This window comes from Macrobrachium rosenbergii, chromosome 55, assembly GCF_040412425.1.
Source record: "Macrobrachium rosenbergii isolate ZJJX-2024 chromosome 55, ASM4041242v1, whole genome shotgun sequence".
Classification (NCBI taxonomy): Eukaryota; Metazoa; Arthropoda; class Malacostraca; order Decapoda; family Palaemonidae; genus Macrobrachium; species Macrobrachium rosenbergii.
Window position 1 is genome coordinate 73907663 of NC_089795.1, and position 17500 is coordinate 73925162.

At 35.9% G+C, this 17500-nt stretch overlaps 1 protein-coding gene across 1 annotated transcript in view; it reads left to right on the forward strand.

Moving 5' to 3' along the window:
- Cad88C (cadherin-88C) overlaps nt 1-17500 on the forward strand; it is a 283326-nt gene that overhangs the window by 174419 nt on the left and 91407 nt on the right. The window contains exon 4 of the mRNA XM_067098927.1: nt 919-978. The gene's annotated coding sequence lies outside the window, so the exon portion shown is untranslated. The remainder of the gene's footprint in view (nt 1-918; nt 979-17500) is intronic.

The following is a 17500-nucleotide window of genomic DNA, read 5'->3' on the forward strand; positions in this document are numbered from 1 at the left end:
TTATTTTGTGTTTGTGAATGATTAGATGTATCTTCGTGTGTGTGTGTTGTGTGTGTGTGTGTGTGTGTGTGGAGAGAGAGAGAGAGAGAGAGAGAGAGAGAGAGAGAGAGAGAGAGAGAGAGAGAGAGAGAGAACCACTAGCAAATGTTAGCTTACAAATCTTTTTTTTTTCCCGTCTGAGGAGCCAGTACCACATTTTTTCCGCATCGTTGAGTTCATTTTATCACATCCTTATCCTTGGAAACCATTTTCCGATAGATAGCCAGTTTTTTTATTTGTTTTCAATTTTTCATTAATTAGCAATAGGTTATCTTCTTCGAATGATTATTGCCTGCGTTTTTGCTCGTAGAGGTAACGTCATTTCCAACACTTTCATAACCTTTTGCTCATTGTGGATTTATTTGCAATGTTTCAGATTATTCTTAAATGTTTCAGTAATCTGACCTTCAGTCATTTGGAATATTGCAGGTATAGTTTCGAAATTAATAACACATTAGCTCTATGATAGGAAACGAAAGATATAAAGCACCATCTATAACAACAACGGCCTCCGCTCTTGCAAAAGGCAAAAAACAATATTACACTCCAGCCAGTCCAACAAAATCCTGTTTATGCTCTCGGATTTGTTGTCAGTATACCTTGAAGTGAGTTCCACTGCGCCTGTGTCGCTTCTCATGCGACCAATAGTTTTATGGAAAGGATTATTCTATGGATAAGATAAAAAGAAAAAAAAAATTCAGCTAACACTGATCCAGTTTAGGTGGGTTTTTTCATATGAGTATGTGTGGAAAAATGTTAAAAATTAATATTTGTTTCTCGTTATTATTATTATTATTATTATTATTATTATTATTATTATTATTATTATTATTATTATTATTATTATTATTATTATTATTATTATTATTTCTCTTGCAGGTTCTAGGAGAAGTGACCAGCCGACACAGGAGAGGAGAGAAGTCTCATAACAAATCTTTGGTGAGTTTTCCAGTTTTTGCTCTGCCTCATTATTATGTCAGTGAACGGGAAGAGTTACTTAACGTATTCCATCTTGAATGGAAAATGAGAGGTTGCTTTCACCGCCTTGAATTTTTGTGTTAGCCAACCAGTATTTTGTTTGGGTTCGTTATAGACGATAGTTTAACCAGACCACCGAGCTATAAACACGAATTATTTTCAATCTTCGTATCAAAAGGTGATAGAGGATAGTGCTATACGTGATCTTGCAGTTTTATAAGGAACAGGCAGTAGAGTCGTTCTTGTCGTGTGTATGTGTGTGTGTTTTTAAGTGAGCCTAGACCCATCTAATTCGGTAATCCGTTTAGCGTTTTGGAATTGGTTGTTTTTGGTCTTTGTCAGTCACATGACTGATGGTCTTAAAATCAAGTAGCACAGAAGGCAGAATAAGCAATTCTTTTTTGTAGCTGCGAAACCTTTCCTTGGGTGAGAAGGAGCTATCAAGCTTATTAGAGGTATAGAGAGACTCAGAAATGGTTTAGCCATGGCATATGGTACAAATATCAATCATGACTTTATCGATTAGATGATGATATCTCGCCATCAACTCACACCATTACGCCCCGTGTTGGTAACATTGTCTGAGCATATAGTCGGGAGGAGAGGTGCGTTAGACGGCATAACTTGACCCGCACACCATGACCAGTGTTACTCGGTTTGTCACTCAGTCTTTCAGTAATAAAATGAATCTGAGTATTTACCCTTATTTTGAGGTATCTCTGACTTTAAGCCAGAGCAATTTATAAACGTCCCGTAGCCAGCAAGATATCAGGTATTGTTCCCGAAACTTTATAAATGTTAAGGAAAGGAATATTAATAACACTGACACGAGTTCTCTTATTCTTTTATATCTAGAATATTTGTATATTACCTGGATGTTTGTACTTGCAAAAATCGCATTTTCGAACCATATTTGCTCTTAATGTCAGTTTTCTTTTATTTCATAATCGTGATTAATTTAAAGCAGTTTGACCGTAAAACACATGGGTCGTGTACCGTTACCATAATTATCTCTTGTTATTATTATTGTCATTTAAATTACAATGTGAGTCTACCTTTGTAGTTCAGTGTTAGTTCAATATTTTTTTAATTTTACCCAGTTGGGAATTTGAAGCTAGTGCCTAAGCGTTGATTATTTCCCGTAGGAATGAGTACACATTAAGAATAATATGAATAATAATAGTATATGTGAAAGTGTGTTTATACATAGATACATATTTATGTATGCTTGTATGTGTATACATATATGTAAATGCATATGTATATATATATATATATATATATATATATATATATATATATATATATATATATATATATATATATATATATATATAGAGAGAGAGAGAGAGAGAGAGAGAGAGAGAGAGAGAGAGAGAGAGAGAGAGAGAGAAGTTACATCTCAGTAACACCCATTAAGATTCGTTTGATGATGCTGGCATTTTTCTTAACTAAAACCCAGATTCCCAGGCTGCACTGTGGCGATAATCCTGGATTCAGCCGGAGCGGACAAGTACAAGATAACGATTGATTACTTTAAACAGGTCACCTGAAGATGCCTTCATTGATGAAAATCAGGTTTCTTTATTGAACTGAATGTGTTAGGATCTTTAAACGGTGCATTTGAAGGCGTCAGTGCTGATAAACGACTGGTTTCTTTTGTCGATCATTTGTAGTTATTGGTGTTGATAAACCTGGTTTCTTAACTGATCTTAATGTCGCTCTTGATAAACGACCGGTTTCTCTGGATAGGTTAGTTGTGGATATCGGTGTTGATTTGTTGATGTAATTAAAGATCCGAAGTGTTGCCACTGATAGATGACTGGTTGATTCGAACTGGCCTTTTGAAGGCATTGCAGATCATTTGTGCGCCTTGAGGCTGTATCTTGATCGCTGTTAGGTTTACAAGCCTTTTTTGCCCGATTTAAACCTTGCAAAATAGAAGCTGGCATACGAATGTTTGGTTGTCTTTTACCACGTCTTTTTGTGTTGGTTTGTTTTGCATCTTTATTTTAATAACGCGTTGTTGACCGTAAGTTTAGAAATACGTAAGTGGGAAACGAATATTAAATGTGACTGTTAATTCCAGCAGATGATGGGATTCATTGAAATAATTTCAGTTTTATCCTTTATTTGTATATCTTCTAACTTAGTCGTTTCTGGTAAAATTAGTGACTTTTGCATTACCGTTTTATTTCTCTTTACTTCGCCTGTAAATGGTGTATTGTTATTTTTCTATTTTTGAACCCTTTTTTGTTATAATGCATAAATCGATGTTATCGTCTGCCTACTCCTGGTGGAAACTCGATAAAGATAACAAAATTGGGTTTAACCATTAGCGAATTTACTGACCAGCTCTTTGAAAGATAGAAGATTATATAATAAACTGGGAAGACATTTAGAAACTGAGCGAAAAGTTCGGGAGTGAATGGAAAGAAACAGTCACCAGACCAAGCATTGCGAAGACTTATTAGTTCCACAGGTAAAATGTGGGAATAGGTGACATGTTGGGTGTAATGAGGAGGAGGAGGAGGAGGAGGAGTAGGCATTCTGTAATGCTCAGTTAAGTAGTTGCCGAAATGACAACTGTAGAGAAGAAACAGCGAGGCACCTTCCTGTGGAGGGAAGAGGATCTAGAAGAGAAAATTTAAAAACTTTTTCACAGAATAGATGTTTTTTATTTTTTTTTATTCAGTTCTATCGAGGAAAAAACTAAGGAAGTAGGATTTATAAATGCATTATAAAACTTCAGTAGTTGAGTTGAAACAAACAACTTTCTTCGAAGTGAAATACATAAATTCAGGAAGGAAGTTTAACCACTTTAACTGGCAACCAGAATTATTCATAGATGTGAATATATGACTTTCATTCCATCAAACAAGATTTAGAAAAGTAACCAGAAAGTCTTGGAGCCATTTAACTTGATCAAGTCATGGCATTCACAAGTAGCTACTCAGTCTTGAGAAATGAGGATAGAACATTCGTCGTCCTGTCAGCAACAAGAAATCCAGAGCGGTTAGATAAATAGAAGAAATAAATTTGCATAGGATGATAGCAAAGCTTACAGCAGGAAGTTTGACTAACAGGGCCTTATGACAGCTTTCCTTGATGTCCAGCAGAGAAGATAAACAAACGTCAACAGGACAAGAAAGGTGCTCCCCACTGAGTCTTGCCTTGTAGAAGCCATGTTGGAGATCCAGAAGAAGAGAGCTTGACTCAGTGTGTTTGAAAAATGGCGAGTTAAGTAAATTTTAGAGGTCTTTAGCAATAGTACAAGTTCCAACAATAGGAAGACGGTTTGAAGGACAGTGGGTTTCCTTTCTCATGGACAGGTGGGACTAGTACTTGTTACCAAAAGGAGAGGTAAACCAAGGAAGAAGAATAGCTGATTAGTCATGGGTTTGGGATCGTTTCGTAAATTTTCAGGATTAATGAAAAAAGGAGGATTTCTGTTCATGGAATAGATAAGAATCAATGACAAATATGGGCATGATTCTTGCTACCTTTCATTAAAAGGGTTTGCCAAAAGCGCAAGTGAATGATAAAAAATGTTAAAAATTACTGATTGTTTTCGCTCTATACTAGGAAGGACTAGAATGTATAGTGAAATTTACCATAAAGTAACCGAGACGTATAGGGCCATTCTCGTCTCTTTAATTAAAATAATGGAAATGAATACGAAAATCCTTTTTGACCAAAGTGATGAGATGGACTGAAATTAGGGAACAACTATCTCTGGGAAATCCTTGTTTGTTATTATGATAACAAAAGAAGTTTCAAGAGTTTTCATTTGTTATATAGTATAGGAGGAACTTTAAGTAATCAAAATGTTCAGTTTTTCAGTTCATTCGAATGACCAACATTCAACTCTATATGAAAGTCTTAGGGGCGGAATATGAAAAACTGTTATTTGAACTCCACTGTCAAAAGTAACGGTACTGTTGTTAATTTTATTCAGGCTTTGTTGCTTTCGTCTTTTCATTAATAGATTTTTTTACTTGGCGAATAACGCGACTACGTGGTACATTGGAATGATTTTTTTATTCCAGCTATTTTCTAATAGGAATAATCGGAGACCACTAAAAGGTGTTTATATATATATATATACATATATATATATATATATATATATATATATATATATATATATATATATATATATATATATATATATATATAATATACATATACATATATATATATTTATATATATATATATAATTATATATATCTGTGTGTTTGTGTATAAGTTTTTTCTCTTCAAGGTATTTTTGTTATTTCTAACATCTTTCAGGTAATTTATTATTAGATATATAAGTAAAAGAACAGCTTTTGTCATTGTCCAATTCAAATATGAAATATAATGGCAGTGAACATAATGACAGTATTCTCTCTCTCTCTCTCTCTCTCTCTCTCTCTCTCTCTCTCTCTCTCTCTCTCTCTCTCTCTCTCTCTCTCTCTCTCTACTCCGGTTTCATTCCTTCATATTTGTGCCTGGAAATTTTCCGGCAAGTCGGTTTTACCGTAACCTGTAACCAGAAAAACTAATCTGGAATTATGGAAGCGAGCATGCAAGCATCTTATCATTCCGTCATTATTGTGGGCGAGTTACATTAGGACTAGGTCTGATCATCTCAGGTCAAGATTTTGAGGTCTTCTGCGTAGATCGCTCTGTTCAAAATATCAATGATGAGAGAGAGAGAGAGAGAGAGAGAGAGAGAGAGAGAGAGAGAGAGAGAGAGAGAGAGAACGCGTGCATGATAACCTGAAACGAAAGACACAAAGTAAAGAGATATTTTCCCGCAAGACTTTAAAGACGAGAGCCGTCTTCTCAGGTCAAGATTTTGAGGTCTTCTATGTAGATCGTTCGGTTCAAAATATCAATGGTGAGAGAGAGAGAGAGAGAGAGAACGCGTGCACGATAACCTGAAACGAAAGACACAAAGTAAAGAGAAATTTTCCCGCAAGACTTTAAAGACGAGAGCCGTCTTCTCCTTCCTCTCTCTTGTCCCTGCCCTGTTCTTAGTACACTGCCCACTCTCGGAAAGGGTGTGGTCATTGCCCTTGAGTTGCAGGTTACGTCTGTGAACTTTTCCAGCAACGGAACAGCCGTCTGTTTTTGGTCTGTGTGTTTATGTATGTAATTATGTATGTATGCATGTATATATGCATATATACATTATATACACACACACACACACACATATATATATATATATATTATATATATATAGTGTGTGTGTGTGTTGCATAAAAGTATTAAGCTTGGACAGTATATGACGTACTGACAACATACGCATTCGCGTATTCTCTTCTTGTGCCCTTATACTGTTTCTAGCACATTTCACTTAAATAATTATAGTCTACCTTTAAATATAATGTTGCTGGTTGAGGTGGCCTTATGCCAGCACGGAGAATGTGAAATTGCTGTCGCTGTTGACTTTTTGTTTTCTGCATCTTCCTTTCCCGTTACTTCACCGGTCTGGTCTCACTTCCATCGCCTTTTCATTCGTTTTGCTCACCTCTCTCTCTCTCTCTCTCTCTCTCTCTCTCTCTCTCTCTCTCTCTCTCTCTCTCTCTCTCTCTCAGCTTTTCCAGGCTGATTGCCTTAGGACGCAGTCGTACACCTCTGGAGGTTGGTTGAATTATGTCCTGACATAGACAGTGACAACAGTGGTCGCTTGTCTTCTGTTATCTCCCTAGGGGTTGTACTGTTTACCGTGTGCTTTGCGTGTGTCCCAGCTGCATTGCTTTCTTGCCTTTTATTTGTCCTTCTTTCCCTCTGGTGTCTTCTCAGTTAACTGTCTAACTCCTTCAACTTTATCTTGTGTAATTTTCAATTCGCCATGAGGAGTATATGTTTCAGGCGATCCGAAAGGAGTGTAGTTTTGTCACCTTGTTGAAATATTTTATAATAATAATAATAATAATAATAATAATAATAATAATAATAATAATAATAATAATATAATATTATTATTATTATTATTATTATCTGCTAGTTGTGTAAGATATTTTCACTGTCATTTTTCCTAGATATTTATTTCTTTACAGCCTTCCCTTCATTGTGTAGGAAAATGCGCACGTAGTCTTACCAAAATGTCATGTATTTATTTAGGCATTACTTAGTATAATGAGTGGTTCCTGTTCGTGTTGATACTAGATTAATGTGAATATGTAGTTTGTGACGTATTACGAATTGGCGGGGATTTCAGTTTATTATTATAACCTAGTGTCAATATCAATATCCAAACTTTTCCACTGGTTGTTTCTGCTGTCCTTGATATTTCCTTGTATAGAGATAATGGTTTTAGAGAAGAACAGGAAATGAGAAAAGAAATGTTTGAGAGAAATGAGGGATTTTTGCTTATGCAAAGGCTGGTGAGACTCACGATTTGACTCAGACGTAAGGTCAAAGGAATAAGACTTTAGGAGAGAAAAGTGCAAGGTGTGACCTCCGGAGGAAGTGATAGACCCGTTTCTTGAAGGGAAGGGCTCAAGAGAACACAAGAGACGGAAGAGAATTCCGTAGTCTGGAGTGAAAGGGAAGAAGAACACTTAATTGAGTGATACGAAGATTGCAGGACTGTGCAATATAAGAGTGAGAGGCGGTTGCTTCGTAGGTGTCACAGGGCTGCTTGAGAGTAGGAGGGAATTCCTTAGATCAACGAATCGTCTGTCTAAAACGTTTTAATGAAGGAAGAAAACGAAAGAACGAACAAGTCTTTTGCTGGAGAGAAAGATGTAGAGAATATATAAGTGTAGGATTGTTTATGCGGTAAATTGCCTTTGAATCAACCTCGTTACGTACTGTAACAGAGGATGAAGCACTCCAGATCATTAGTTCAGTTGATGAACCACTCTGAAAAGCAAACCAAATACTAAACCACTTCTAGAATAGGAACAGATGATGGACCGCTGCAGAGCAATTATTTTTAAAATGAAAGACTTCAGGAAATAGAGCAAATGGTGAGCACTCCAAGAATTAAAGGATGAAGCATGCCAGAGCTGTATTTTAAAGGATGAAGTGCTCCCCCCAAAAAAGAAACAACTGATGAAACGCTACAGTGCAACACGTCAAAGAATTCATCTCACCAAGGAACAGATCAAAGGATGAAGCACTCCAGTAATTAGAACAGAGAATGAAGCAGTACAAAGCTATAGCTAAATAGATGAAAGCTTCAAAAAATTAAGCAGTGGATGAAGTGCTCGAGAGCACTAAGTCAAAGAATTGAACGCTGCAAGAAATAAACTAAAGGATGAAGTACTCCAAGAACTAGAAGAAAGTTTGAAGCTCTCCAAAAAGATGAATCACTCCCAGAAATAGGAGACAGGATGGACCATTCCAAGGAATGCCTCAAAGATTGAAGCACCCCAAGAAATGCGGAAAGGATGAAGCACTCCAAGGAACAGATCAAAGGATGAATCATTTCTAGGAATGGAATGAAGGGTGAAACACCCCAGGGCAGTAGTTCAAAGGTTGGTGCTATCCAACTAATGGAACGAAGTATGAAGCAACCCGAGAATTATAATAACTAATGAAATATTTAGAATATAAAACCATTCCAGACTGGGACTAATGAAAAAGAAAAGAGAGGAACTGGAAAGGCAAGTGTGTGTGTGTGTGTGTGTGTGTGTGTGTGTGTGTGTGTGTGTGTGTGTGTGTGGAGGTACTGAGCTTTGGAAAATTATGGGCTGGCCATTTATAAGTGTCCTGAAGATTTTAGTTGAGAGAGATCGTTAGAGAGTAATTTGAGACGCGGGTGGTTTGCAAAGTCTGCGTTTATATATGTGTGTGTATATATATATATATATATATATATATATATATATATATATATATATATATATATATTATATATATATATATATATATATATATATATATATATTTTATGTATATATATATATATATTCCTATATATATATTTTTAGTTATCCTTGTCAGTTTGGTAGTTATTTTTTATTCTTTTTTATCTTTTCTTGCATATATATACTGTATATATATGCATATACATACACACACACACACACACACACACACACACACACACACACACATATATATATATATATATATATATATATATATATATATATATATATATATATATGTATGTATATTATTAATTTATCTTAGGTTATTTTGTAGTTATTTGTTATTCTCTTCTATCTTTTTTTTTTTTGCATATGTTATTCTAATGTGGTTGCTCCTCAGAAATAACTTACTTAATAGGGATAGCCATTCCTTCTCAAGTACATCCTTATACAATCTTTTTGGAAGAAGTAAAAGAACAATTTTATAATATTAGTGTATGACAACAATTGAATGTTTATGATACACTTGATTGTGAGATCATCTGGTGCAACTGAACTCATGAGTAGTCAGGTGTAAAATAGCAGAATTTCACTTGTTAAAAGTTGTGGAAATGTATAAAATAATCGTTTAACGAAATAATCTTTTTATCCCCCAACAAAATTTCCTAAGTTTAAGTAGAAAGTAGTATTGCAATCAAGTTAATTATATATCTTGATAAATCAATTTTATAATGATTTTTTATGTGTGCAGAGCAATTACAAAAGCCTATAGCCTCTGGCAGAAGTTCAACCCGATCACAGGAAGAGAAAGAAGTAAAGAGGGTGAGATTTCTGATGCTTCATGTTTTACAATTAGTCATGTAAAATGTCCATTTTCTGTTCGAAAGAATTCCCGTTTTCTGCGAAAGTTCCCGAGTAAGTGGTTGCACCAGATCACATTGCTTTGAGATGGATTTGTTTTAAGCGCTTGTCTAGTTGTTCATTGGCTAGTGATGAGAAAGTTATTTCTCGCCTAGAATGTGAGGACTCCTTGTGCGTGGAGAATTCCTAAGTTCATTGATGACAAGTTGAAGAGAAATCCCTTTGTCATCCATGTGTTAATGAAAATAGTGAAAGGGATATTTTTATTATTGTGATAAGATGTTAAAACGTAAAGGCCTAAACGTAAAAAAATACATATCAATAAAAAACAAAACAGGTATAGTGGCATTCACTGCAAAAAAGTGGTAATTGATATTGCAAGGCGTATTCGGAGTATAAAAATAAAAGCAATCGTGCTTAGCCAAGCGTAATCCTTGCCAAGGATGTATGCTAATGAATGGCATGTATGATGCATACTAGATGAATTAATGATTAATATACTGTACTCAGAGAACTTCGGTATGTCGACCGTACGTGCAAATCATTAAGTATTTTGCAGTGGTGCAGAGGTACCAATATTAAATTATGAGACGAATCAGGGGAAATGTTATTGGTTTCAGGATGTGGTTGATGATGGGTTTGGGATGAATGTTTTTAATTTTGGCACTTGCTGTGAGTTGTTACGCACATCCAGGCCATTGTAATGTTAACGAAAACGTCTAATGATTTACTGTACTGTATATCAAAGGTGGGAAATGGTTATATCCATAGCCCACCATTAAATGGCTTGTGTTTAACTTGTTGACTTCTTTATACATAAAATGCAATATTTTGTTGATAAGATAATGTTGTATGAGCTTTCAATTCACAAACTAAAAGTGAAACTACTGTACTTTTGGCGTTCCTGCAAAGACATGGGAAAAATTAAAATTAGAATATCTTTGCTTTTTCTCCCTTGAACAAGAAATGGCTCCAGAGACTGATAACCTTTTGGTTTTCAGCAACCCTTTTTGGGGTGAGGTCGATAGCTCCATGCCCCTCACCACAAGGCTACAACCCACGACACTCTAGTAACCACGAGGTACACATGTCATTGCTCAGAGCAACAGAGAAACAGTTGGCATTTTAGGAAACGGCCCGAAGTTTTCCCCTGCCGAATAGCAAACATTATACATGGAGCAAACATCTCTTTAATCTAAGTATCACATTGCAATTTTTTAGAGCCTTGTGCAACCGTAACTGAGGAAATGATTGCTGAGACAGGTTTTCCGTAATCAAACATCGCAAATTGCACGGCACGTGTTGCTGGGAACTTTTTAGCGCTGCGAGACTGGCGAGCGAGTGAAAAATCGTGGGAACTCACGGCAGAATCTCATGGAAACTCCAAAGTTACGTTTGTCGTTCGAATGTAAGTGGATTTATGTAATTCTTAACAAAGAGAAGAAGAAAGTCACCAGCCATTAAATTCGGGTAGTTTTGCGGCAGACGCTTTTATGGTTGCGTGAACCTTAATGATGTAAAGCTTGTACGTTCTCGATAGTCCATAAATCCTGTTGACGTTTCACGTGATTAATATACATAAATGTTAGCTTTGTGTTATTCGGAACTCAAAACTCAAGGGAGAGAGAGAGAGAGAGAGAGAGAGAGAGAGAGAGAGAGAGAGAGAGAGAGAGCCATCAACCTTTGATATCTTGATGCATTACGTGAATCAAAATAATGTAAGCCGCAGGCGTATTATTTAGTCATAAATCCTGTTTATATTAAACAAGATAACCATTAGCCTATATTTGAATGTCGCTAATCGGTTGCACCATTTCAGAAGCAACAACCCTACAGAAAGAGTAAGTTTTCAAATGCCAGTGTAGCGATTGCGTGACCCACAAACTCCTATTTATAACTCGTACTGCGATTGCGTAATAACCCCCGAGCTTTTGCTAACCATGGGAACTACGAAGAAGGCAGCGCGGAAGTCTCTTCTTTCAGTTGTAGTTCCTTTTCTCGGATTTATTTTGTCCGCTGTGTTTTCTAAGTCTTCTGTTTTGGATTCATTACACTGCCCTTGTCGTTGCTAATTCAGTTTCAATGACTGGAATAATGATAAAATTCCACCACCAGAGATGGTTTCTCTCCTGAACAAGCTCGACAGTCTTGGGAATGGTTGGTGATGTAGAGTGAGAAATCAAAAGGTGCAATAGGATCCACTGTAAGAGGTAGTTTAAGATTTCCAACCTTTTTTGGGGGAGGAGGGTAGTTGAAAACCACCCATCTCGGAGGTACATATCCGGCCTGGAGGGGTTTAGGCCTTTTCAGTCCAAAAATAGTCACTCTGATATTTCATTGCTATAGTAGTCACTAAGTACTTTTCCGTTAAAAAATTTCTAGCATGTGTACAGTTTTTCAGCATTGTATTTTTTATCTTTCTTCATAGGGTGCGTGTGCATTGGAGTAAAATGTATCATAAACTGGGCGGCACCTTATTGCATACATATCGCTAACATGTTGGAAAACAAGTCAGCGACCGTAAGTGGAGAAGGAGTCTTTGGCAAATGCTAGATAATTGTATGAAGCTTTGGTTAGGAGTACCAATAAATCGGTGACTTGTATGTCACTTGTTTATGATGTGTGCAGGATAAGTTGCCGAAATGTATTTGTGGTACAGTATGTTTTACTGTAGTGTGGAATCAAACTTAGACTGCACCCCCAGAAATGTGTTTAGTTCATCTTTTTATAAATGCCAGTTGTTGTACCTCGCTTTTGTGTTGCATAATTTTTCCCTCTTTCCACCTTATCTATTCCATGCAAACTTCACTGACATTTGATTTCAGAACCTTTCGTGTTATTCATCCCTGCACATTCACCTGAACGCTTGAAGACTATCAAGTCTGACAGTTTCTTCAACATTTTCCACTTCTTTTCTCTTCTCTTCTGTGATGTCAGTAAATCTCCCGCCGATTATTTTGGTTCGTTTGCACAGACTCTTCTCTTAATCCATACAATTCCCTTATTTGAATTTCCTCATCGTCTACACTATCCTACATCACATATTCGCATTTATTTGCTTTGTTTCTCATTTAATTTTCCTAATTTTCTTCTTTTAATCTTCAGTTTTTCGTTTTCCTTAGTCAAAATTATATCATCAACTAATAGTCATTTCACCTTTCTCCTTCACCCTCCTTCACAAACTATCTCATAAATGTCGTTTTTTCCATATTTGTTCTGACACTGTGGTCATAATGCAAATTTGCCTCTAATTTACTTTTCAGTCAGTGTAGGCAGTATGGGTTCTTTCACTAAACTTTACTTTAACTGAAGTACCGTCATCATTCCGAACATAGTTGCATTTTTTCATATCCCTTTTGCAGATTTTGACTCGAACTTAGTAGGGATACAGTATATTGAGTCGACTGATAACAATCATCAGCTCCATTTATTTTAGTAGCTGGCTTTTCTGATATTGTTCGATACGCTTTCGTCTGCAAGCCTTGAATCCAAAAGGGAAGGATTGAAGAGAATCTCCTTTCTATGTGGGAATCGAACCCACGTTGGTTAGAGGACTGAGGTTAGTACCTGAGTCACTACACCTCCCGGAAGCATATTTGACGTTTTGTAATGCACATCCTGCTTCTTGATTTATAGTGTTTTAATTTGTAGGAAATTGTTTTAGAGACACCAACGAAATTTGATGGGTTGGACCTGTCAGCCATTGTTGTTTCCGTTTTCCGTCATTAACGAAAGTGCCAGGAGATTTTTGTTCCTTACTTTCGCTCCCTCTCGGTCCTATGGCGCGAACATGTTTATTTTTATATATTTTTCAATAGAAAACACACTGGATTGTAACTAAGAAATATATTGCAGAAGCCACTTTTCATTCACATCAGAAAGCTGTACCCGTGTAATAGTGTAAATTTTTTTATTTTATTTTATGCGTTCGTTTAATTTACCATCTTGGGGGAAATGAAAACTGAGAATTCTCTGCAAGCAAATCTTGTAACTTTAAATATCTCCGGTCTTACTTAATCTTCTCAATATGGCTTACTTAACCTCCTCAGTATGAATTGCGCTAAAAAAAAAAAAAAAAAAAAAAAGTGTGACTTTGATGGTGAAACACGTGTGGTTTTGAGACCGAATCAAAAGAAGAAAAGTATTTTTCATACGGATGTGAATGAATGAGAATGAAGGAATAAGAAAGTGACTTAATAGGTGTCAGTCATGATGTTGTATTGGCCCTAATGCACAGATTCGCTAAGCCGCAATGGTGGGAGAGTTAAGCAAGTCTTGGGAAAACAAGCTCGCCTTAAGCGCGCTATGTTGCTTGCAGTCTCTCTCTCTCTCTCTCTCTCTCTCTCTCTTTTCATTGATCTGACGGAAGTTGTTGCTCAAGAACTTTGATTGTATTACGAGAGAGAGAGAGAGAGTGTGGAGTGTTTCATTCTTATTTTGGATGTAACTACGTACATCAGAAGTAAAACAGTTAGCAGAGATTTGTTTTTACTGGAGGACAAAGTTGAATACATTTGGTGCCTCAATATTTTCTGACGGAAGTTATTTCAGTAAGGAAAAGCAAAGTTATATATTCAAAAGGATTAGCAGTGGGAAGAAAGGGGGCGATTGTGTGTGTGTGTGTACATATATATATATATATATATATATATATATATATATATATATATATATATATATATATATATATATATATATATATATACGAAATATATGGCTGCTAGGCTATGCAGTTTCAGAAAAAGTATTTAGAGAAATGGTCCTGTGTAGGGCTCAGAAATCCGAAAGAAATCCATTGTATATTTCATATGATAAGATGCAACAACATCTGAAAATCTGAGCTGTGGTTTGATCCTTGAGTATTTCTAACTGAATGTGCGATGAGAAACAGCAACGGAGATCATGAAATAGATATTGGAGAATTTTTTCGTTCGTTTATTTTATTTTTCGCAATATAAGTCCCGTTTAACTTTTTGAAGCAAAGAATGTCTTTGATATTGGAGAGCATATGGTAGATGGAGTATCAGGGGTCTCAGAAAATTGAAAAGATATTCTGAAGAGTTACGGTTGTAAGAGTAACTGGTGGACGACAAATCCGAAAATTACTGTGGGAAGAATATATGTGAGTCAAAAACTTTTTTCCCAAGTTCTGGAACTTCTCATGAAACTATTTCATAACAAATACTCTACTCACAACCTACTTTCTTGCATAAATCTTTACTGTTTTTATCATAATAAATGCTTTCATATGGCCCAATTTCTCAATAAAAACTGTATCAAGAACATTCCCAGGTCTTTTTAGAAATTTTATTCACCTATGGTTTTACAATGCTGAGTGTAAGTAAAAGTAAGGAGAAGTTGCAGAGATTGGTGAGTGAGTTTGAAAGTGTGTATGAGAGATGAAAGCTGTAAGGAAATGAGCCTAAATAAAACTGTGAGATATGGAGAGTTGTGAACACCAAAATGAATGATGGGAGAACGGAAGTGGTCAATTAACATTTGTATTTGTGAATAAATGTAGAAGAGGATGGTACAATTAGAGATGAGGTGAATATGGAGTAGTAAAGCAAAATGGATATCATGATTTCGACTGAAGTTTTTACAGAGAAGACATGTCAGTGAAAGCTAAAGCTAAAGGGGATGAATGAAGGTGTTCGTTAGCAATTAGCCTTTGAAGTAGTTAAGTGTTCACTGTGAATTAAAGAAAAAAGGTTGAAATAGTGGGAAATGTAAAGAAAAGGTAGATGTAAAATGGGATAGCATAGCTGAGAAGATGGGTAAAGTGTTTTATGTGATTTTGCCTGATAGAACAGACGAAGAAAGAGGAAAAACTGTGTAAAACTCGTCAGTTTTGTGAGAAGAAGATGCGGAGGGTAATGAATTTCTGGCTGGGTGGTCAGAAGACTTGACGGAACAGAAGGGTCCTAATATCTAGGAAGAGCGAGAATGCTTGCGTGTTAGAGGTGAGAGTGACATACTGTGAATAGGAATGGGACAAGAATAATGCTATATACTGTATGTATACTGTTTAAGCATTATCTACAGTATGTGCAACAATTAACAATGGTTTGTGAACGCTGGAGGAAATATCACTTGATAAATAAACAATGTGTAGGAAGTCTTTGCTACCTTATATATATATATATATATATATATATATATATATATATATATATATATATATATATATATATATATATATATATATATATGTGTGTGTGTGTGTGTGTGTGTGTGTGTGTGTGTGTGTGTGTGTGTCTGTGTGTGTGTGTGGTTGAGCTTCAGACCGTCATTCGATGGGCTGGAGTTCGATCCCCGCTGCCGGCTGATGAAGACAGGAGGAATTTATTTCTGGTGATAGGGGAAATTACTTCTGCCATAATGTTCGGATTCCACAATAAGTTATCCCAAGCTGCTAAGTAACCAAATTGGTTCTAGCCACGTAAAATAAAGTCTAATCCTTCGGGCCAGCCCTAGGAGAGCTGTTAATCAGCTCAGTGGTCTGGTAAAACTGCTTATACTTACTTTGTGTGTGTGTGTGTGTATATGTGTGTGTAGCATGTATATATATATATATATATATATATATATATATATATATATATATATATATATATATATATATTATATATATATATATGTGTGTGTGTGTGTGTGTATAAATGTGTGTATATATATATATATATATATATATATATATATATATATATTTATATATATATAAATATATGTGCATATATGTGTATATATACAGTATATATGTATGTTAAGTATACCTAGTTTTACCAGACCACTGAACTGATTAACAGCTCCTAGGGCTGGCCTGAAGGATTAGACTTATTTTACGTGGCTAAGAACCAGTTGGTTACTTAGCAACGGGACCTACAGCTTATTGTGGAATCCGAACCACATTATAGCGAGAAATGAATTTCTATGTCCGCAGCTCTACCGACTCTCCCAACGAAGAGCCGGTATATATGTATAACGTAATTATGTATGGTTTAGATATGCATGGAACTAATACACATATAATGCACACTAGCAAACGTAACCAGCTAATTTTATTCTGCTAGCTATCTGTTTTGTATACAAATTAATTTCCTATCCTTTATGCGGGAAAGGCACTAACTGATTTCAGTTTGTCGTAGACATCAACTACTAAGTTAACTCTGAGAGGAAGAGGGGCCTAAGACAAAAATGCTTTATGTTATAGCCTCTCCCGGCATGAAAGGAGGAAGCAGCGCATATGGCAATGTATGGGAACGCAATTAGAGAGATCACTCTTCCTTGTATCGAAAGTTACTTTCCCTTTCGTTAAGTGAAAGGCATTCCTTCGATCAAGTGGTTTGTCCTTCCTTCCATTAGGGTTTTGTCGTTCTGGCTGTAGTTGTGAGATCGTGACAGAAGAGATGGTGTCACAATAGGTGTCATTTCCTTTCCTCTAAATGTTAAGCGTTACTTTTTTCATTCAATTGTCGCCTTGACGACATCGTAATTCTGATTGACAGTTACCACTGTACAGGCTTTAAAGTGCTCCTCATAGTGTGCTCTGATCAGTTTCTTCAATTGAGAAAGAGCTGATGCTGATGGTGATTTTGAAGGGTGTTTTTCATGAATGATAAAATGTTTAAATGAAACTTGAGAGCAATTCATTTCGAAGTATTATCGTTTATTAAAGATGCATCTATTAATAATTAATTGTAAATCGGGTTTTAGAAGAAGTATAGCAAAAATAGTAGTAGTAGTAGTAGCAGTAGTAGCATACCCATTTTGCCTATAGCTAAAGGAGTGTTATGGATGACTA